Genomic DNA, 22,580 nt, shown 5'->3' on the forward strand with positions numbered 1-22,580 from the left:
CCAAGTGTGGCAGTATAGCCTGCAGGAGGGCTCTGCCTCTTCGGAGACTCATTTTCATTGGTCGTTCGTGCCAGCTGTCAGACAATATAAGCCTCTTACCATTCAACCGCTAACCTCACTCACTTCTGGTCCTCTTCGGTTGTTGTCCTTTTTCACCCTTGTCTCTGCGTGGTAGAGAAAATCTTGTCTGTACGTTGCACTTTCTTTGTAACACTAATTGGTATTTCTTCACATATAGGGCAGGGGTCTCTGAAACTATAGACCGAGAGCCAAATCCAGCCCTCAGACCTCTTTTTTTGGCCCTCAGGCTTTTTGCTAAATTGGTCCAAATGAACATAGGCAGTACTTTTTAGACTTACAGTAGATTTAGACCGACTTAATTGATCCACGGGGGGAAATGACTTGGACACAGCAGCTCACTCATCACAATTTATTATAATAACAAAGAGAAAACATATAAATGGTCATAACAGGTTTTAAATAAGTAGCAAAATCGCAAGAGACTGGTGTCAAATAAGGCATATTTATATATAAACGTGTATTTTCAAGCGTCTCTTTAACTGCAACCTCAAAAACACCTCATTGCACAAGGGTTCCAACAGTTTTTAAAGGTGTGGTGGTTTTGGTCTGTATGTTTTATGAAAATGCATCTATCTGAAAGTCTACTCTACTGACCACCTGACAGTATGAACATGTTTTTATACATAGCCCTCAGTTTTAGTTAGTGGCGGTGCTGCTGTGAGCCTGTGTGTGCAGCCAGCTCTGGGGTGTTTACCTACTGTAGACATCGGCTTTTAACTAGGGTAATGTAATAACTAGGGATGCACAATCCAGCTTTTTCAGTTCTCCAATCCAACTTTATTTGTATCGCACAATATATAAACAAAAAAGTTTCCAAAGTGTTTCACAAAGCAAAGTAAAACATTTCACCTTAAAACGTGTTCAGAACAAAAGGAACTGAGCACAAAACTATTACTTATCTCATGTAAAAGAAGTGACATATTTTGTTCATGAATTGTACATTTCAGAGACGTGATATGAATAAGCAGCTGTGGTTGGATGATCCCAAGTTTGGGCAGAGTTTTTCACCCTCAGTTGTCTGGTTTCAGTACCTTCTGGAGTCGAATAGAAACTTCTGGATTGGAACAGAATGTAGAAGGTAGGGTTGTCCTGATCCGATCACGTGACCGGAAATCAGAGCTGATCATGTGACTGTGGACTCGATCCAGACTCGGCCGTTATGGTCCGATCAGGTATCGGATAAATAATATAAGTATAACACACAGCGCACACAGGACACAGCAGTTTTTTTTTTTTTTTTTTTTTTTTTTTTTTACTGAGGTGCGGGATTTGCTCAGGGATGTCCACTTAGCTCCACTGTCTGTCCCAGCGCCTGCTGTACTAGCGGCACACTCGCTCTGGGACTTTTCGGCCGTGCCGTGCTCAGGCGCTGTTACCTGTGGTTCTGTGACCCGTGTTCACACCTGCGCGGCGGATGGCATTGTTGCACGGTGCTGTTTGTTTGCATGTTGCGCAACAGAGTTGGCACTTTTGGTGGAGAGGGTGGGAAAAGCAGCATGAAGCGTCTATTGAGCTGTGGGACTGATGTTGCGGTGCGCACTCTACTGTCTGAGGTTTGTGGATGTGGTGGCGCTGCGGGGGAGTGGAGGCGGCCGGGGGAGAGAGGCTGTGGGGCTTCTGTCATCTCGTTTTTATTTGGTAAGATTTTGTATTATTTGGATTTCATAGACGAGCCTAAATGTTTCAAATGTAATGCATGTGCCTCCATATAATATCAAATATACAAACTGTAGACTCGAATCTCAGGTCTGATCTGATTCTGGTCTGGTTCCTGTTTGTTCAGTTCATTAAGTTTTCTAATTCCAAGACCAGACTGTGGTAAAAGTAAAGATTTTCAACAATGATTGTGCATGGTTATAAAAGTTAATAAAATACAAGTTTTGGACATTTGATTTTTCACAAGTTCAGCCCAAATATTACACATGAAATCAAAAAAATCTGATCCCCCCCATACATCCTGGATCTTATTCTTTGCTCTTAGTTCATTTCATAATTTTTATAGAAGTATCGGATCGGGACTTGGTATCAGCAGATACTCAAAATCAAATGACTCGGAGTCGGGGGCAAAAAAATGTGATCGTGACATCCCTAGTAGAAGGGACTGGCTTTTCAGGTCAGGCTTTCGGTGCAATCGTGCCTTTTCTTTGTGAGCATGAACTGTCCGCGATGTGCAACAAATTTCAAGAAATACGGACTTATATGAACTGTGTTGATGAACAGGTGAATAGGTCAAGCTAACTAACAATTTTTATTAAGTTAAAAAATAATTATCCAACAAACCACTCTGGGAAAACAATGAAGTAACCATGGAGACAAGCCTGGAGGGTATCAGAAAGCCAAAGCTGCATCTTCGACGCTGAGGATGAACGGAAGAAAAATACCATAGATTTCTTGTTCTGATGTTTGTGGCTCTCTTTCTTCTCCTTCTTCCGGATAATAACGCTGCAACCTCACTGGATAGTCATCGCCTGAAGATGTGGATGCCTGAAGATGTGCTGCAGAAACACAGGACGCCCTAGACCAGGGCTCATCAAGCTAAGGCCCACCATGCCCCTTTGACTGGACCCCCAATGCCTCTGCCCCCCACCGCTTGAACTGGCCCTATGAGGCAATCTTCAAAAGTTGTCATGGCCTAATTTTTTTTAAATGACTTTTTGGCAAATAATAACACCTGCTTCTTGTATTTTGTTGATTTAAAAAAAAAGAAAAAGATATTGATATGAAGTATTTATATTTAAATAATTACATGACATATTTACATTTGCCAACTAATTTTCATTACCTGACAAACTCGAGATAAAATGCAATCTCGAATAGTTGACATAGTGTCGAGTTTTCAAATAACAGTTGGACGACCGATTATTTTTTTGTTCAGTGTAAGGACCATGCAGTTTGTCTGATATGTAAAGAAAGTGTGGCGGTTTTCAAAGAATATAATCTACATCTCCAGGGTCGTTTAATTCTGTTATATCACCCAACCCGACCTCGGCCCCCATCACAGTCAGGAGAAAAAGCCCCCAGTGGAGAAAAAGTGTGTTGACCCCTGCTGTAGACGCAGGTCCACATAGACTCTGGATGTAAACTGGACGCCTTGACGCCCCGGTCTGAACACAACTTTACACTGAGAACCTTTGAAAATACCGTAGTGTGACTATGACTGCAGCTCATGTACAACTATAACTATTACTGCTACTGCTACTACTACTATTACTACTATTATTACCACTCCTACCCTTGTATCTCAGAAAAACACAGTAGAATGTAAAAGGTGTCAGCGAACAGTTTGATTCGAGAGCTGTTTTTGGCACCGTCCGCCCAATTACACAGATATGATGTATGAATATTGCTCTTGATTGTATTGGCTAACAATTCATTAACAATATAATGAGTGGGGTGATCCATCTTCCTCTGTCTCTCTGCAGACACTCAACTCATTACTGGCTCTCTCGCGCATGCTAGGGTGTAACCTCAGCTCACCTCGGGTACAAACTGCTGCTTTAGTAGTCTCTTCATTAAAATCATACCTTAGTTGTGTTTGAATCATGGATGTTTGCGATCATTACTGAGGGGACAGTACGCCATGTTTTCGTGTATAATAAAAGGAGTGCGGCGAAATTGGAGTGACAAAACGATTGGCTGTCCGCTCTTTGCTCTTTATTGATACTTCACAGCTGATCAACAACGTTCCCTGAGGGTGCGATGCTAACTGTAGACACTACTCTGTCTGAGGTGCTGTTAGACTTTAACCCAGTGTTTTTCAATTATTTTCTGTCATGTTCCTGCTAGGAAGAAGAAAACATTTCTAGGCTCCCCACTCCACTAACCAGGCTGGTGCCACCTAGTGCCTCCGCTCAATTTAATCTTCCTCCAAGACCTTTAATCTGGCCCTTGGCTGATTTTCTACTAAAATATTTGAATTACATTTTCTATTAAAATATTGGTAATTTTCTGCATCGCTTAGCATAGCAGCGTCTCCAGCGTCTCTGTACGTGGCCCCTCCCACCAGAGCAGCACAAATGTAGACTTGTTTCTTTCCAAACGCTCTTAAAGGACGAATCGTTTTGACTGTTGACCGCGACACCCTCATCAGCAAAATGTCCAAAATGAGAAAAGTGGAGCCGAGTGCAGGATTTTCCAAGAAAAATTTACTTATTCCTGTTTACATACAAGTTTATGTTAAAACATTGTGTGAAATTGCATTTTTCTTCAGGTTGTTCATAATATTATGTAAAAGAAAGAGTTCATCAATTAAATAAGATTTCTGTAATAGATTTGCATTTCTCTGCACAAATATTTGAACTTATTGCTATTTTTGGGGTTTATACGCCATGAGTTTTCTGATCCGGCCCCTTTGGGATCAAAATAGGTTGGATACGGCCCTCGAACCAAAATGAGTTTGACACCCCTGCACTAGACGGTTTGCAAGAACTCCGATAGTGCAAGTTTGGGCACCAGCCAATCAGCGAACAGCCATACATTCTGTGTTGGCAATGATTCCTGAGATCGAGGATTTAAAGCCTGAACAAAGAGAATGTTTGGTGAATTTTATCAAGGGGAGAGATGTTATGGCCCTTCTTCCTACGGGATTTGGGAAAAGCTTAATATACACATTAGCCCCATTAGTGGTGCATTACATACGTCACAACCAAATAGCAGTGTTTGGTAAAAAAAAAAAAAATGCCTACCATCAAGAAAATGAATCCTAATGCTGCAAGATCAGATGATTTCCACGAAGTGAAACCGGCTGATGAATCAGGCTACCACTCCACAGAACCACTACCAAACTTGCACAAATCGCAGCCTCGTCTTCAGCCGCCGACATACAAGAGCAAACGTTTAAGTCGCGTCTCCAAAGCGACTCTCAGGACACACGCTGCATGTGTCCGTCCGTATTCCGCGCTGCGCTCACCTACCTGCGTTATGAGGCGGTCCGCTCCTGTGTCCTCCTCGCCTTTAACGATGATGTCCGTGTTAAAGTTCATGGCATTTGCTTCATCCAACGTGACAGAAATCATGTGTTGTTGGTAATATTTGGCACGTTTTCACTTAAAAAACTCAGGGGTCTTATCAGCATGATTAGGGTGTAATGTCTTTAAGCGATGCCGTAATTTATTTGTCTTCATGCTGTTCGCTGCCAACATTTTTAGACACAGTAAACACATCGGTCTTTCCTCGTTTCCCGCCGTAATCACAGTGAAGCCGAGCGCTACATACTGTAATAGCTCTGTTATAGATATTGTGTTCCTAGTTGCTCTGTTAAATGTTCTGTCCCTATTGTGTCGGTAGGGGGCGCTGGGGATGTTTCGGGTGTTATAAAAAAAATAATAATAATAATAATATAAAAAAATAAAGTATTTCGCGTGAGGTGTGGCTGCGACAATGGCTCTATTAAGCTTACCAGCACTTCTAAAGAGTTCAAGGTGCATGGTTCTTACCTGTGAGTACTCGGGGCATTACAGTACGCTTTACACACGGTTCTGTCTGCACTTCATATCTCCTGTTCTGTGCTGTGTGTGCGTTTGCTCGGTGCTAAAAAAACTGACACTATAGCGCTAATACTACTTGCGCACACTCTGACAATAAGAGCGTCGCTGCCAACTACTGTAGTGGATGTGCAATTACACTTTTTTCTAGTACGGCTAAAGAAAAAAGGCATGTTCCCTGACGTCACACACCCTCCCTGCCATCGCACCTGCTTTAATCTAAGCCTTACTGACCAGAAAGAACAGAACCCCCTCTAAGTTCGTCACTCTCACCTTTTTTGTTGAAAATCAAACTCCTTAACACGACCATGAACACTCGTTTTGATCACAGGCTCCTGACAATGTGCTCTTTAAATCCATTTTGTATATTTTCTTGAGCTTTCAGACTATCTTAAAACTATTTTGGCTGTGTTTGCAAATGTGTGTGCATTGTGACACCATGGTAACCGATGAAAACTCCACCATACACATACATGTTGAAGACCCCCAGCGTGATGTAACTGCAAAGTATCAGTTGGGAGAAGGGTTGGCAAAAGTATTGAAAATCAGATACTAAACGATACTAAAATTAAATTGGAAAGTATATGGAAGGCCACATGTAATACAAAACAAAGTACTATGATCTAATGTTGAAAATCACACTCTATTGAATAAATAAAGAGTGTTTTTTTTTTTTTTTTATTATCACCATGGTTTCAGAATCGGTGTTGAGTACGGAGTCTATTCCATAGTCAGTGTTGGGAAGGTTACTTTTAAAATGTATGAACAGATTACAAATTACATACCCCAAAATGTAGTTTGTAACGGAATCCATTAAATTACTTAAAGTGAGTAACGTAATCCGAATACTTTGGATTACTTGGTTTGCTGTAGAGAAGCAAATACTCGGATATATTCCCATAAGATGTTTTGTCTGCTAAAAGACAGGCTTAGTCCTGGTTTAGATCTGGTTTTGTCTTGGTTTAGTCCTGGTTTAGATCTTGTTTAGACCTGGTTTGGACCTGGTTTAGACCTGATTAATCCTGGTTTAGTCTTAGTTAGGCCTGGTTTTAGACCTGGTTTAGACCTGGTTTAGACCTGATTTAGACCTGATTTAGTCCTGGTTTAGTCCTGGTTTAGGCCTGGTTTTAGACCTGGTTTAGATCTGGTTTGGACCTGGTTTAGACATGGATTTAGACCTGGTTTAGACATGGTTTTAGACCCGGTTTAGACCTGGTTTGGACCTGGTTTAGACATGGTTTAGACCTGGTTTTAGACCTGATTTAGTAATAGTAAGTAAGTAACTGTAATCTAATTACCACTCACTGAAACAGTAACTGTAGCTGAATACAGTTACTCATAATTTGTACTCTGATTACATAACTCCAGGACATGTAATCTGTTACTCTCCAACACTGTCCATAGTTTTGAAATCAAGTTTAAAATGGTAAAATCATGAGAGTTTGAAGACATGGAAGCTGGAAAAGATATGTCGTCCAGCCTTTACAGTTTTAAAAATCCATTAAAAACATGCATTCTTACCGTGAGTGTGGTCGCCTCTCCAGAGATCTGGCTTATACCTTCATCTGTTGGCAGTAATCCAGGTTCAGCTCTTCAGTTGCATTAAATACGAACGGTGCTCTGGGGAATTCTAAACCCTGAATAAAGGTCATGCACCAAAACTAAACCAGGACTAAAGCAGCTTTGAATTATAAATGTATGTTTTAATAAAGCGATTCTGTTCAGAGGTGACATTTTAAACACATGAAGAAGAAAACACAAAGACCGAAATCTGATCTGACACACAAACACAAGAGTCGCATTTCAGAACGTGTTTGTGCAGATCTAAACTACAGGGTTACCGCTTTTATGCAGACGGCAGCACTTTGTTGTTTGTGGAAGAAATGATGGTACTTTAGTGGTTTCCAAATTGCGTCCTTTCAAATTTTTATCTGATTGCGATAATTTTGCAGACCGGGAAAGCCGAATAATCACAAGACAGTCACAAGAAAAGAACTAATAATGTGATTTAAAGGTCCTACATTACACAAAACTGACTCTCGTGGGCTTTTAGTCATTTGAGAATGTTGTTACCTCCTGAAAAAACAAACCTGTAGAGTATTTGTGTCTGTGTGTTTTGTTTCAGTCTGTCTACTTCAAGCTCGAAATGCTCTGTTCCACCTTGTGATGCCATGTAGTGGCAGTTTTAAGGTTAACAACTATTAAATGAGCCACTCTTCAATACTTTTTCTCGTTTTTATTTTTGAATATTTATGTTTTACCTTTTGTACAGTTAAGGTTGTCAATAGAAAATTCGAGCACCAAGGAGTGAAGAAGCATTTTCAATGAGGCTAAACCTGATTCGTCAACCGGTTTCACTTTGTGGAAACCGTCTGACCTCGTAGCATTAGGATTTGTTCACAGTAAGCAGGTAGTTTTTTAAAATTTAATCTCTGATATTTGGTCGTGATGTATGTAATGCGCCAAATCCCATAGGAAGTAGGGCAATAACGTCTTTCCCCTTGATAAAATTCACCAAACGTTCTCTTTGTTCCAGCTTTAAATCTTCGATTTCAGGAATCGTTGCCAACACAGAATGTCTGTCTTCGTCTACATCCATCTCGACCGCTTTGTTTACTCTTCACTGATTGGCCGGTGCGTGGTCTACAACTTCCAGGGTTCTTGCAAACCGTCTAGTGTATTCTGATTCCTGACCTAGTCGCTGGAGAGAAATGACATTGAACAGAGGCACTAGGTGTCGCCAGCCTGACTATAAAACTATAGCTGTAACTTCAAAATTTGTCTATTCCAGAGCTGATCAAAATGATTCTAGTGAAAGTGTATAGCTTTTAAAACAATGGTCGAGCATGTCCTGTATTACCACTTAATGACATCACAAGTTGAAACAGCATGTTCTGCATTTGAGAGAAGTGTAAATATGCAGAGCTTGTGTGTAAAACATGTGTGAATGAAACGAAACACAACTCCAGGTCTGTTTGTGACGAGGAAACAGCTTTACAACATAGCGACATGCAAAATGGGCCCTTTAAAATGTCCGTCTTACATGTCTCCCAGAAGTGCCCAGTCAGCTCTGGTACAGCAGGTGCTCTCATCAGACGCACAGGCATAGTTACATCTCATCAGGTCTTACACTGCACTGAACGTCTCCAGAGCACGGACTGTGTACAGAGCAGCCATGTTGTCTCAGAATGTCAATACCTGAACACTTTTTATTTGTTAAAAACCCTGAGCATGATTTTTTTCCCCCATGTATTTGACTGAAATATGTCTTACCGTGGCACAGATAGAAGCAGTATAAGCAACACTTGAGGTCAAAATAAGTCCACTGTGTACTGTCTGTATGTAATTATAAAGCATTTTATTGTCAGAGAATTAGGAAGTGCGACTGTCACGGCAAAAGTCCACACTGGTCTCTGGGAGCTTTGTAAGCAAGTGACAAGGTAAGTGATGAATAATTTTGGACTGTTTAAGATGAACTAGTTCTAATTTCACATTTTTGAAACATTCTAAAAGCAAAGACTGCAGAAAACGAAAGTATACTGGACATGATGTGTAATTTTTGATAGCATGACCATCTTAAACACATGCTTTGGAACATTTTTTAAGTATTTTAATGCAATTATTTTGGCTTAAATGTTTCACAGACATCCTACATTACCTTTTTATCCATGTAAGAATGTTGTTACCTCCTCAAAAACATACCTCAAGTTGTGTTTTGTTTCATTCACGCACGTTTGAGTAACCATTTACTTTTAGTCTGCCTACATTTCCAAAACCTCCAAACATCCAGTCATCCAAAACAAAGGTGGTAGTTTCTGTTTACAGCTATTTGTAGCCGAAATTGAACTGCTATATACTGCAAGAATAAGCATAAATTGTTGCTGTTGCTGTTTTTATTTTATTTATTTTTTTTCCTTTTGAGATTTTGAGATTGCCACAAAAAAACTGCAATATCTTCTGCCGCACAGAGAAGCAATAATTTCAGTTTTTATGTGGATAGGCTCAGTAATTACAGACATTAAGCATAAACCAGGGGCAACATTTGTATTGTGTTAGTTGTAGAGAAATTCCTCGACAGATTTCCTCTCAAACTGAAAATATTTGGCAGTTTACAATGTCGTAGCTGCATCCGTTTGAAAATAACCCATTTATATAAAGGAAACCTGCAGTAGTCTCTTCCAAAATACCTGCTTCTGCCGCTATTGGCTGAACCCGGCCTCATCGGATCCTCTTGACTATAGGGTGTCGTTTGGAATGTCTCCGCGGTGATAGACAACACTTCCCTCCGCACATGCTCAGTGAAACGGAAAACCTCTCCGGAAAACCGATCCGCCGACCTGCCCGGCTCCTACGGTTCTGTGTACGGCGGCTCTGTACCAGACAGGGTTCCATCAATACGGGCGCAGATGCATGTGCGCAGGTGGAGCAGTGTTAACATGCTAGTGACCGGACAGGGACTATTGATTATTGATTATTGATATTGAGAATATGAAGATAAGGAAATGATGTTCTGCTAAATAAATAATGAAAGAAAAGTCAAACCAGGAAAACGGAATGCAATTATATGGCTGTATAATAGATTAAATATTAAAAAATATATATATATATATCCATTACGAGTAAAAAGTTTGATCACCCCTTCTCATTCTTTTTTAAATATATATTTTGTACTTTCTACACATTATATACACACAGAAGACAAACATATGCAGAAAGATATATATGGAATTATGAAGCAAAGACAAAAAAAAAAAAAAGTTTAATAACTCATCTACATATACATACATATATATATATATATATATATATATATATATATATATATATATATATATATTTTATATATCAAATCTTCTGAGCATTCACTCTTTGCTTTGCCGACAGCTTCAAACTCTTGTCTTTCTCTTAGTGACCTTCATGATGAAGTCTCCTGAAATGGTTTTCACTTCACAGCTGTGCCATGTCAGGGTCAAGAAATGACAAAAGTGCAAAGCAGCGTTCAAATCAAAGGGAAAAGGGCTTTTCTTCTCTTTTCTTTTCTTTTCTTTTCATTTCTTTGCTTTTATTATTATTATTATTATTATTATTATTATTATATTATTAGTAGTAGTAGTAGTAGTAGTAGTAGTAGTAGTAGTAATTATGTCTATCATTATTATTATTATTATTATTTATTATTTTTTTTAGCTTAATTTTGGTTTGTCAGGTATCTTTTTTTGTGTGTTATTAGGATCCTCACTTGCTGCCCTTATAAAGGCCGCTAGTCTCTAGTTGAGTCCTCAGACAGTTATTGCTTTGTCTTGAATGTTCCAAAGTATAGCATTAAACTTATCTAACCCTAACCCTCCAGAGTGGAAAAGTTGAATACGCTCTGCCGTAGCGTTTCCGTCTACATTGCCCAAGACGCAAAACTCTGGTCTGATCTGCTCACGTCGCGTACACGTTTACGTCACATACATCACCACATAGCGTCACCACCGAGCCGCCTGGCATGCATACCCTATTGAATACCACACACTTTTGCGTCACCATGTGCACACAGATTTCCTCCTAAAAACGCTCATCTAAACGCGGAATAGTGAAAATGCGACGCCACTTTTGCGTCTTCTGTTCAGACCCTCATCATATAAACGTAGCCTCTGATAAAAGCTTCGTCTGGTGCTTCATTCCTTTCACCAAATCTCAAACATAAACAATGACTTAATCCTCCAGGTGGACTCCGCACTGTGGATCGATTTTCAGCGCTGATGATGAGGGATTCTGCTTTAGTACTTCCTTTCCTGAGTCTCCCTTTACTATGCTCTGTGCATTGTCACTCCCCCCTCAGAGCACTACCACAACACAACACAAAACCACTGCACGTCACATCAGGTTTGTCAAGTTGCTGTGCACAGTTTTGTATCATGTTTTTGTACATTTATGGAGAATTGGGAGCATGTGTGACGTCGGCTTGTGAGCTGAGCATTGCACAAGGATGGTTTGAATAGAGCCTGGGAGAGATCACTAAATTACTGAAACATGTATGAATGCCATACATATTTTAAGCATGTTTTGGACGAAGGAACAACATTATGACATGATAGAAAGCTTGAAAAAGTGATTTTGCATAATACCCTTTCTTTAACGAGACAATTCCATCAACTTAAACCTTTGAATTGCCTCTCCTTAATCATTTGCAGGCAGCACATTGTTCTACTTGTCAACGCAGAATGACGGAGTGCCTATCGACCTGACTTCCACTGCACCGTTTGAATAGAAACAATGAAACTCTTGGCGTCAGTTTCCTGTAGCTTTGGGACTAGCTTTGTACTGGAAAAAAAGCACTATAAACGCCAGCATTTAGCATTGGACGTTTAGCGGTAAAATGCATTATTTATTCAGGCAGATGAGCGGGGGCTATACATTTCGCCGGAGGCTGACACCTGCAGCCTGGGCTCCTCCACCTGCGTCATGTAAAAGTAATGTATTGTAACCGGGCTCCACAGGCCTCCAGCCAACTGATACTGTCCCCCTTCACACCACTTCCACTTCCACCGATGGGGGTGTGCAGAGTCTGAGACATGCACATCAGTATCCCGGTTATGTCAGTATCCGGGATACTGCGTTTACATGCGCGTTGAGCAACCGGGACACTCGTATCCCCGTGTACATGATCAAATGTAGTATCCCGGTTTCTTGACATAATTTTACAAATGCACAACCGCAAAAATGAACTTAAATCAATTTAATAAACCAGCAAAAATACAAACCATGAGCTCCTTTAGCAGAGGAAGCTCGGGAGGTTTAACCAGCGGTAATATTCTGCATAGATAAACTCAACTTTACATCATATAAACCATAACCACTATGAGCCACATCAGCCCGTTTGATCAGATAATTCAGCTTTGATCACATTTGTTTACATTTTACAGAAATGAAACTTAAACCCGCATGGCTAATTTGCATAAACTGTTAGAGCTGATAAAAACAGTTCGCTCCTTGTGCCGCTGATGCGATTCAGTTTCTGTCGGATTAAAGGACATGACTCAGAGGATTATGTGTGTTCTTTTTGTAACAGAGGAGGTGCTAATGATGGTGAGTCTGTTCTGTGCGTACAGTGTATCATATAGGAGATAGTTCATGTTTTAACTTTCCAGTGATCATACGTGTGCAGGTCTTACGAGTGCAGATTGTACGTGTGCTGGTTTAGCGCAGCTCTTTATTTTACAGTCATTTCACTCATGTATGGTCACTTTATTTATGTTGGTCATTTTATTTATGTTGATCATTTTATTTATGTCGCTACTGTTGCAATGAAAAAACTGTAAAGTGTTTGTCTTTTGGAAGCATGTGCACTCAAATTTATGTTGCAGTAACCGAGATACTGCATTTGGAACATTGGAATATACCAGCTACAATATGCCGGTTTCTAATAACCGGGATACTGAAACCGGGATACTACGTTTACATGCACCACGAAGAAACCAGGATACTCAAAAAACCCGATCATAACCGGGACACTGATGTGCATGTATACGCACTCATGGCATGCTGTTTGGTAGTTTGGTATTACGTTTAAGGGCCTGTATAGTGTGTTTGCGTAAAATGTGTCTTGCTCCAGTAGAGATTATGGTGGTGAAAAATATTGAGATCTAAAACTAGTATGGAAACTAGATACTCATTTGAGCAAAGATCGATACTAAAAACGCCCCATTCACCGGACAGAACTTTTCCTGAATTGCTTTAGAATGATCCTTGTTTTGTCCTCATATTGTCCAGGTTTAGTTTTGGGTTTAGACCAAATATAGATGAGGTGACTGTGCAAGTGTGACCGCATCCTTAGAATCTCATTTTGCTTACTGCAGCATTACACCTCCTGATCTTGCATTTATTCAATTACAGGCTTATTGCTAAAGAAAAAAAAAAAAAGTCTGATCTGTGCCTTGACCTGGTGGCATTATCTGCTTGTCTCTATGGAGATAGTTAAAGCAGAGATAGACCTATATGGGTTTTTTCATGGTCGATGCCAATTGTTTAGAATACAGGATCGATGGCTCTGCTGATAATTTTGGCCCAAAATGTTTTTTTTGATTATTTTTCCTGAATGATGAAGTTACTACAATCTAACAATGTGTATGTGGCACTTGGTGTTCAAATAAAGTCTTAATCGTATTATTTATGCAGCGGCCTTTGAGGGAGATCTAAGGCTGAGAGCTAACATACTACAAAGTGCAAACATCGGCCAGATATATTGCCCAACAAATGTTTATGTACAATTGGACTCTTTTTTATAATTCTTTTTGTTGTGATTTTAGGGTGACCATGTTTACATCTGTCCACAGACTCTGGCTAATTCTGGTGTATTTACAGAAACGTTGATTAATGTACACTGTCCCTGCCGAATAAACCAAACACATAAATATGTTTTAAAGCCATTCTGTGGGACATTCTAGGCAAAGATCAGCTCCTCCAAATCTGAGGCCATGGTTCTTGCCTGGGAAAAGGTGGCTTGCCCTGTCCAGGTGGGTGGAGAGTTCTTGGCTCAAGTGCAGGAGTTCAAGTATCTCAGGTTCTTGTTCAGGAGTGAGGAGAGGATGGAGCGTGAGATTGACAGGCGGATCAGTGCGGTGTCGGCTGTGATGTGGTCGCTGTATCGGACTGTTGTGGTGAAGAGGGAGCTGAGCCGTTCAACCTACGTTCCTCCCCTCACCTATGGTCATGAGCGCTGGGTAATGACCGAAAGGACGAGATTGCAGATACAAGCGTTTGAAATGAGTTTCCTCCTCAGGGTGGCTGGGCTCCCTTAGAGATAGGACGAGGAGCTCAGTCTCACGGGAGGAGCTCGGAGTAGAGATGCTTCTCCTCCATGTCGAGAGGAGCAGCTGAGGTGCCTCGGGCATCTGTTCCAGATGACTCCCGGACGCCTCCCTGGAGAGGTGTTCTGGGCATGTCCCACCAGGAGGAGGCCCCAGGGAAGTGCAAGGACATGTTGGAGGGACTATGTCTCTCAGATGGCCTGGGAACATATTGGGATCCCCCCGGAGGACCTGGAGGATGTGTCCGGGGTGAAGGAAGTCTGGGAGTCCCTGCTTAGTCTGCTGCCTCCGCGACCTGGCCCCAGATAAGTAAAAGAAAATGGATGGATTCTGGGTAAAGCATCTCCATGGAGACAGTCATCTTTCCACTAAAATTGTTTCAAAGATAATTTTTAAGTTCTGCCTCGATGCTTCTCAACTTAACTACACTATTTCTGTCACCTCCAATGTCAAACCTCTCCTCTCCTTTATCCAGCGATTTCAACTTCACCCTCCATCTCCACATCAGCAGAACCGCCAGCCACCCTCAGCCTCTCTATATCCTCCTCTTCACCACCACTAACTTCTAGACCTAAGAAGCATTATCATTCTCCTCCTTCTCTCCTTTCACCATGCCACCACCGAGTCTTTGTGCTGTTGTCCACGCTCGTTTCAGTCCGTTCCGGTTCTCGTGAAGTGGAATTGACGAAACGCTTTAGGACGCCGCAAAACAAACCCAATGATTTTACAGAGGAAAGAAGCTAAGTGCATCAAACCTGCCTCTTCCAATATAAGAAGAGCCCCGATAACTGCACTCCCCCTCGCTAACCCTCCGCTATCATCGCTAAAATCAGCCCAAGCCACTCTGAGCCAAACGGAACAATCTTTCAAATGGAAGCAGCCGGATGCTTAGATTAAACCGAGAGCTCTCCCAATGCGGAACGCCACTTATATGACCAAACCTAATAGGAAAAGACAGAGGAAGATGGACAGACGCTGAGGAAAATGCATTCTAGTCATCTGCATTCAAATGGAGAGGCGTGAAGAGAAGGGAGCTCAAAGATTTCATTTGGTATTTGCAATAGACCATTTTATGTATTTCTGTATTTTTGTATAATACTGTCAAGATTATCCACATACTCTTCCATTTTCCATTGTGAAAATATACTATAGTTTTTTTCTTTTGTTTCTTGTAACACTTCAGTTTATGGAGCACATATTGGAAGATCCTATATTAAAAGTGACTCTTGTGAGATTTAAGCCGTGTTATAATGTTGTTACCTCCTCAAAAACAGAGCTGCAGTTGTGTTTTGTTTCATTCACACACGTTTAAGTAATCCTTTATTATCAGCTTGTCTGCAGATTTGAAGCTCAAAGTGAAGTGGTAGTTGTCAAGTTCACAAAGGTCACTTTTAGCTTTAGTTCAGTAGAGATCGACAATTCCAGGGCTGAAATTATCCAAATGATTCCAGTGAAGGTGCATGGAGTTTAAAAAACACACTGGAGCGCTTTCTGTATTACCATATGACATCGCAAGGTGGAACGGAGTGTTTTGTCGGTTTGAGAGAAGAACTAAATATGCAGGTTTGTGTGTTAAACATGTGAGAATGAAACAAAACACAACTCCAGGTATGTTTGTGATGAGGAAACAACACTACAACATGGATCACAAAACAGGATAATACGGGCCCTTTAAATGATCTGACAGCAGTGGGAAAATAGCCTGATTCTTCAGCCAGTTTCACTTTGTGGAAACCGTTTGATGGAAGGACCCGATGTGGAGAGAGTAGGCACCCCTATCTGCGATAAGGAAGAACAGGTGTCATTACAGATGAACTTTGACCCGTCCTTTACCACACGTTGAAAATGTGTGGTGAAGGACGGAAAGCGGCTCCTATTAGGACTCGTTCGCTCAACGGTAGGTGGATACTTTTAAAAAAAAATTAACCAATCATTGCTATTTCGGTGTGACGTATGTAATGCGCCGGAACGCTCAGTGGTGTAGAAGTAATTTCCGACACAACAGCAAACAAAGCAGAGAGTGAACATGTCTGTCAACGATCATTGGCGTTTCTGTGAAATGAACCTGCACATTAAAGTTGCAATAAAAAATGTGAAGTTTGTATTTGACAAAGGAAGTCCAAAGCAGGATAGCGTATGCAGTCTGATATCACAACTTGTGTTGGTTTAGCTCTTCGGTGATTGGCCGGTGCGTGGTCTACAACTTTTGGGGTTGTAAACCGTTTAGTGCAGGGGTGTCCAAACTTTTTTCATCAAGGGCCATATATCTAAACACAGATGAAGCAGAGGGCAGATCGAGGGCCATAGACTGGTGCTCAGTACAGTGAATAATTGAATATGTGCATGTTTAACACATTAGAATGAGCCATCAGTCTTTATTCATGCTAAGATCCTTAAAACCACACACTAAATATTAAATATTTGCTTTATCAAGGTAGATTTTCAAAAAACTTGCAGTAAATAATTATTTTTTAATTGATGTAAGGTAATTTGGGCCAATTCAAATTGGGAAGTCTGAGGGCCAAGAAAAAAATGTCTGAGGGCCACATTTGGCCTCCGGGCCATAGTTTGGACATGCCTGGTCTAGTGTATTCTGATTCCTGACCTAGTCGCTGGAGAGAAATGAAATTTTGTTGAGGTACTAGGTGGCACCAGCCTTACTAGTAGTAAAAGACATACATGGTTAGACAGATTTTTTGTTTAAGTTATTATTCATGAGTTATATATATATATATATATTATTAGTATGTCCATATTTCAAAGCTACAATATGTAACTTATCAGAACTAAAATAAATGTTTTAGTCATTTTGATTGTGTTCAATTACCCTGATAAACATCCATCCTCATTGTGAACATGCTTGCATCTCCACAAACCTCCTCCTGCATTTCATTCACTAATTACTGTTCATTAGTATTATTAGCAGTGGACTGTATCTTAATATCTTAATGCTTTATAATGCTAATAAATATTTATATTTGCTGTATAACAACTAATCATACTAATTACCACTAGTCATTCATATGTGCTCCCTGTAGAAAAGTGTGTGTGTGTGATTTTTAAATGCTTTAATATTTTAGTTATACTTTGTTTGCTCGACTGTGTGCTGATGGCCAGATTCCAGATATCCATCATTTGAAGCTGTTCTGTTTCTACACAGCACAGTTGGCTAACCCTGCAGCCTGCTAGTCCCAGCACATTGTCCCAGCGGCTCTGAGCGATGTGCCAAATTCTGTGGGGACAATAAACTTCTTGTTTACCTTAACCTTAAAGTGAACCTACATCACAGCCTTTACTTTACTTAGACTTCATTGTCCCTGAGAGGAAATGTTTTTTTTTTTTACAACCATAAAGTTCGTTTGACTTATACACCTGCCCTCTTTATGGCACTGATGAATAGAAAACTTAAATCAAGACTAAATATTGCCTGTACTAGGGTTTGCATGGACAATAAAAGTAGTATTTTTTGGAGGGTCTGTCAGAAAAAAAATAAATAAAAAATTCAAGATAACAAGTTTCAAATAAAAGCCACGTTCCAAGAAGGCCATCAGAAGATCAACAAATTGAGAAGTATTGATTTTTATGCAGAAATATCAATGCCATAACAAAAATAATGATCTGGTTTTGCCTTGTTTTGAGATACACTTCCAGCTTTATGCACATGCGAAAATGTTCCGTATTAAATATTCCTGTTGTATGTACGTTCTCATTGCAAGTGCAGATTTAAATACAGATTGTTTTGTTGTTATTAAGTTGAATCTCATCTTTGAAAACATGCTGCTTGACCCTCCTTCACACACATTTAACACCGGGCTGCTGCCTACTGTCCCCTCCAATAAAATCTACGGGCCAAAAAGGGCCAGCCAAATATCATCCGGCCCTGCTTCAAAGTCATACGCAAATGTCTGCACAGCCCAAGGGAAAATCAGTCCATCCCACTTTATGGCTCCCTCAGAGAAAAGCAGCCAGGAGCAACAAGGCACATAAATCCTGAAGAGAGCCCACGCAAAAACCACACCACGTAAACGCAAGGATCCGGTAACAACATAAACACGTGTGGAGAGAGTGGGCGCCCCTGTCCGAGATAAATCAGAAGGAGAACAGGTGTCATTACAGATGAACTCTGGCCCCAACTTTATCACAAATACAAAAACGTTGTTAGTTTTGGAAACATGGAAGAGTGCGTTTTGAATAGAGAAAATGTGTGATGAAGGACGGAAAGCGGCTCCTATTTGTGCTATGTTCAAAAAGGACCTTGGACGACTCAGACGCTTGATTTTCATCTATTTTGAATTGGACTGAAGACGTCAAAGCTAACAGAAAGGAATTTGCTTTTCATCAGCAAGTCAAGGATTCTTCTGAATGTTTTAGTGAATATTTTAGTGAATATTTTGATTTCGGATAAAGCTTCTCATGCTCTCCCTCGATACGCTATTAAAATCTATTTTCTTTTTGGTTTAGTCTTGGTCAGACTTACATATTTAATCGTATTATCATTTATTTAGACCCTGTTTAGTCCTGGATTCTATTTGACCCGGTTTAGTTTGATATTATATCAGAATTAGACCTGGTCTATTCTTGGATTAAGGCACAGCTAGACTAGCCAGGCTGGTGCCACCTAGTGCCTCCACTTAATTTAATTTCTCTCCAGTGACTAGGTCAGGAATCAGAATACACTAGACGGTTTGCAAGAACCCCAGAAGTGTGAGTCCGGGCAGCAGTCAGTCAGCGAAGAGCCATACATTCTCTGTTGACAACGATTCCTGAGATCAAAGACTTAAAGCGGGAACAAAGAGAATATTTGGTGAATTTTATCAAGGGGAAAGACGTTATTGTCCTTCTTCCTACGGGATTTGGGAAAAGCTTAATATACCAGTTAGCCCCATTAGTGATGCATTACATACACCAAATAGCAGTGATTGTTAAAATTTTTAAAAAGTACCCACCTACAGTCTAGCAAATGAATTCTAATAATAAGTCAGACGGTTTCCACGAAGTGAAACCAGCTGATGAACCAGGTTACAGATAGACCTAGTTAAATCTTAATTCAGTTTTTATAAACCGTCTTTAGCCTTGGATCATGTCAGATTCAGGGTACGATTGGTCCTGGTTTGAGCCTTGTGATAGAGTTGGTTTGATCCTGTTTTAGTCCAGGTCCCGTCCTTGGTTTTTATCCTAGTTTAGTCCAAATTTTAATAGTTTAGTGGTTATTACTGGTTTAGATCTGGTTAAAGGGCCCATCTCATGTAAAATAACTCTTTTCACATTGTATCTTCTGCACATAAACAAGACCTATTTGGGTTTTGGAACATCCATTACACAATGGTTATGAAATCTTACTGATTTCTTGGAGGCAGTCACAGACCAGGAACTATGAAAGGCCGACTATTGCTCATCCCCCCGCCCGTCCTGAGAAAGCACAGGCTCTGCCCTCCAAACGTGACATAGGCTCTGAGTGAGACGCTTTCTACCTTAGAAGAAGTAGGTTGATGTTGCATGAGATGGGTCCTTTAAGTACTTTTGCAAACATATTTTCCTCATTAATCCACTTTTTTATTTCATTAGCTAGTCCTTGATTAGACGCGACGCTACTTAAAGTTGTAATAACACTAAATATTTTCTTTTTTTTTTGCTTTTTTTTTGCTGCTTGACTGTATATATAATGTTTTAATAGCAGTATCTTATTGACATTATGTTATTATCTTACTGAATAATCATTTGCCACAAAAATAGGTATTTTGCGGCTTGAAACACACCATCCCTGTTGTGTACAAATGCAGCCCGGTTCATTCATAATTCATAAAGTGCAGATGTACTATCAATATCACATTCTTTGCCTTTGCCACATTCGCTAAGAAGTTTTAACAATACCCACAATTTCAAAGTTCTGAAAGTTATTCTCAAAGCTTTTTATGATAAAGCTTCTCTCAAACCCCCTACCCCACCTCCTGTTACAGTACGTTCCCCATGAATGCTCCCTCTCATTTACCCCGACCCCCGATAAGAGAGAGCGGAGTGTTCTGTCTTTTGAGCCGGCCTCATTGGTTTGCAGCGCGGTGCATGTTCCTCTATCCCCACCCAAGTATGCGCCGCTAAAGCCACAGAGGACCTATTGTACCCGGGGAAGCAAAATCAGCCCATTCTGAGCAGAGAGAAAGGCTCACTCTCTCGCCTCTCCCCTTCCGCCGTAGTGTGAGGAGTGCTCCATTCACGCCGCGGCAGCTGAAATGGCTGAAAAACCCACAGGATGAGACGAGAGGCGAGCGCACTGCGAAAACGAGATATGGTTTTAGGGCTTTGTGAAGCATTTTTGGACATCTTGTGGATTATGTTAAAGGGACCATATTACACCAAATGGGTTCTTTGAGCTTTAAGTCATGTTGGAATGATGTTACCTCCTGAAAAACATACCTAGACTTGTGTTTAGTTTCACTCGCACATGTTTGAATAAAGCTGGTTTATTAGGCTATGTTTATAAGATGACGGTCTGAACAGAAGACGCAAAAGTGGCGTTGCATCTTCACTTTTTATTCCGCATTCAGACAAGTATTTTCGGGAGGAAATCTGCGTGCATACTGTAACGCCAAAGTGTGTGGAAGTCAATTGGGTATGCATGCCAGGCGGCTAGGTGGTGATGTATATGATGTAAACGCGTACACGACGTGAGCAGATCTAACCAGAGTTTTGCGTCTTGGGCAGTGTAGACAGAAACGCTACGGCCGAGTGTATTCAACTTTTCCACTTTGGAGGGTGGTTTTAGATTTTTGCCTTTTTAAGCCCCAAAAACGGCATCACCTTCTAAACGAAAGGCACTTCCGATAAAATATTTTGTCGTTTTTACCCGCAGTCGTTCTCATGTATACAGGCCGTTAGTCTATCCACATCTCAGAAGCTCAAAATGCTCTGTTCCACCTTGTGATGTCATGAAAGCAGCAGTTTTTAAGTAACACTATAGCGTTTACCTTTTGTTCAGTAGAGATTGGTAATTCCAGGGCTGAAATTATCCAAATGATTCTAGTGAAGGTGTATGGCCTTTAAAAAAAAAAAACACAGTGGAGGACTTCTTGTATTACCAAAAAATTATTGGCTAAGAAGAACTAAATATGCCTAAATATGCAGTCTTTGTGTGAATGAAACAAAACACAACTCCAGGTCCATTTGTGAAACAACATAACACAGATCAGAAAACAGCATTGCATGGGCCTTGTTTTAAAGAGGAAAAAGGACGATTTTGAGCAACTGCTGCAAAATTAATATGTATTTCTGGAGAGAATCTTACTCCTAACTGTAAACAGGGTTTGAATACGGCCCGAGAGAGATCGCTTAATTACGGAAACATGCATGGATGATGAGGGAACAACTCAACATCATGGTAGAACATTTCCATAAGAAGACACGTACATCGCATTACACTGAAATTAGAATTCAGATAGATGTATAATATTCTAATCACTGTTCTGGATCGCTTGCCAGAATTATTCAAAGTAATGTTAATTGCTTTTAACTAACTAAACTGAATGAATAACATTAATACATCTGTAGTCGTGAGTGATCAAAGTGACACTTGTACTTTTTTCTAGAAGCGACTCCGTTCTTGGTCACATTAAAAGGAAAACAGAGAGAGATAAACTTCCTCAGATGCGTTACTTAAACATGCAAATGAAGGAAAGCACTCATCCAGACTGCAGGTACGGACATTTAGGGAACAACATACAGCAGTTAAAAGCTGAAAGAAGTCCACTGTGCATGAGGGCTGGGTATGGTGTGGGGGTACAGTTGGTGAGATGGTTGGCGGGGTGTGGTTATGGTGTTACGGTTGCAGGGGGTGTAGGTGTGAGGTTATGACTGTTGGAGCTCTGGTATGGTTTGTGTGGGCATGGCCGGTGGAGGTAAGGTTAGTGGGATGGTTGCTGGTGGTACAGTTGCTGAGGTACGGTTGGGTGCATAATCAGTGGAGGATGCAGCAGAGACGCTGACTAGCATTAGAGTGATATGGGTGCTCGGGTACGGTTGTGGGGGCACAGCTGCTGGGATATAGTTATGAGGAATGGGAGCGGGGGTAAGGTTGTGGGGGTACGGATTCTGCGGTACGGGTGTGGGGGTACAGTTACTGTGAGTACGGTTGTGGGCGTACAGTTGCTGTGGGTTCAGCTGTGGGGGTACGGGTGCTGGGGTATGGTTGTGAGAGTACAGTTGCTGGGGTATGGTTGGGGGCATAATG

This window comes from Boleophthalmus pectinirostris, unplaced genomic scaffold (genome assembly GCF_026225935.1).
Source record: "Boleophthalmus pectinirostris isolate CB_2022bp ecotype Guang Dong unplaced genomic scaffold, ASM2622593v1 HiC_scaffold_23, whole genome shotgun sequence".
Taxonomy (NCBI): domain Eukaryota; kingdom Metazoa; phylum Chordata; class Actinopteri; order Gobiiformes; family Gobiidae; genus Boleophthalmus; species Boleophthalmus pectinirostris.